General features: G+C 64.7%; 1 protein-coding gene across 1 annotated transcript in view; it reads left to right on the top strand.

The window, feature by feature from the left end:
- ABR (active BCR-related) overlaps positions 1–1,104 on the top strand; it is a 25,508-nt gene that overhangs the window by 20,461 nt on the left and 3,943 nt on the right.

The following is a 1,104-nucleotide window of genomic DNA, read 5'->3' as shown; positions in this document are numbered from 1 at the left end:
CGGGAGCCATTCCTGGACCGCGCTGGAGACCGCGGTGTTTCCCATGGCACCACGGCCGCCAGAGGAGCTGCTTCGGCTCACCATGGCACGGGGCTGGGCGTGGGGTGATGCCATGGCGCTGGGTCTGTGCCAAGAGCCCGGGCAGCTCAAGCCTGTCCTCAGGAGCTTGAGGTCTTAGCGTGCAAGAAGGGACACGCGGGACTCCAAGTTCAGCCCCATCATGACATGTGTTGGCTTCACAGGCGGGCAGAGGAGGCTGGGTCAGGGGAATGGCAGCTTCACGGCTGGAGCAGCGGCTCTGAACATCTTTGCGCTCTCCGGAGCATCCCCCAACCCACCCAGCAGCTGTAGGAAACTCCCATGTCCTTGAGGAGTGACCCCGCGTGTTTGGCGTGAGCCTCGCCTGGCAGCTACGTGCACATGGCCCTGGGGGACCCTGCCAGCCCCTGCCAGCTCCCGCATCCCATCCCCTTCCCCGAGGGGACATTAGTGCCGGGCTCTGCCCCGCTGCCTGCCCCGTGCATTACAGGGATCGATGGGGCTGGATCGATACCACCAGCTGGGGACCAAAAAGTCCCAAAAGGCAACCCCACCCGCCTTTGCCCGGCCCTGGGGCCCGGCGCCTGCCACGGCACGTGCCGGGACCTTGGGAATGCCAGCACCTCTCTGCAGCGGCCAGGCGCCGGGGCAGCGTCACCGAGTCCCCCGCTAGCCCCCAAGCCAGAAATAGTGGAGCCCGTCATTCCCAGGGGTTATAAATAGCCTTGGCTATGGGGAGACGTTGTTTTTCTGCATGGAAAACGCTGCCCTAGTTCTGTTTCATCAATCTTGCTGCCAGAAATAGTCCTGATTTCTTGGAAATTTCTTACCGCTCGGGTGTGGGTTAAAGCGCTGCCTCGCAGGGGCTTGGAGGGGGGAAAGGGGCGGGCAGGCTGAGCCCACCCGGCTTTGGGGCATGGCCAGAGGGCCCCCAGACCTTTCCCTCTCCATCCTCCTGTCGTGGGCAGCATGTGCTGGGGAAGAGTGTGTCCTGTGCCCGATGCTGTCTGCGGGTCGGGGGCTTCGGGGGCCACCAGGCTGGGGTGGCCGTGGGGGTGGGGCCGG

The sequence above is a fragment of the Charadrius vociferus genome, unplaced genomic scaffold (assembly GCF_000708025.1).
Source record: "Charadrius vociferus isolate BGI_N301 unplaced genomic scaffold, ASM70802v2 scaffold793, whole genome shotgun sequence".
In the NCBI taxonomy this organism is placed as follows: Eukaryota; Metazoa; Chordata; class Aves; order Charadriiformes; family Charadriidae; genus Charadrius; species Charadrius vociferus.
The sequence above is the reverse complement of the archived record's forward strand: the minus strand, read 5'-3'. Positions and strand labels throughout refer to the sequence as shown.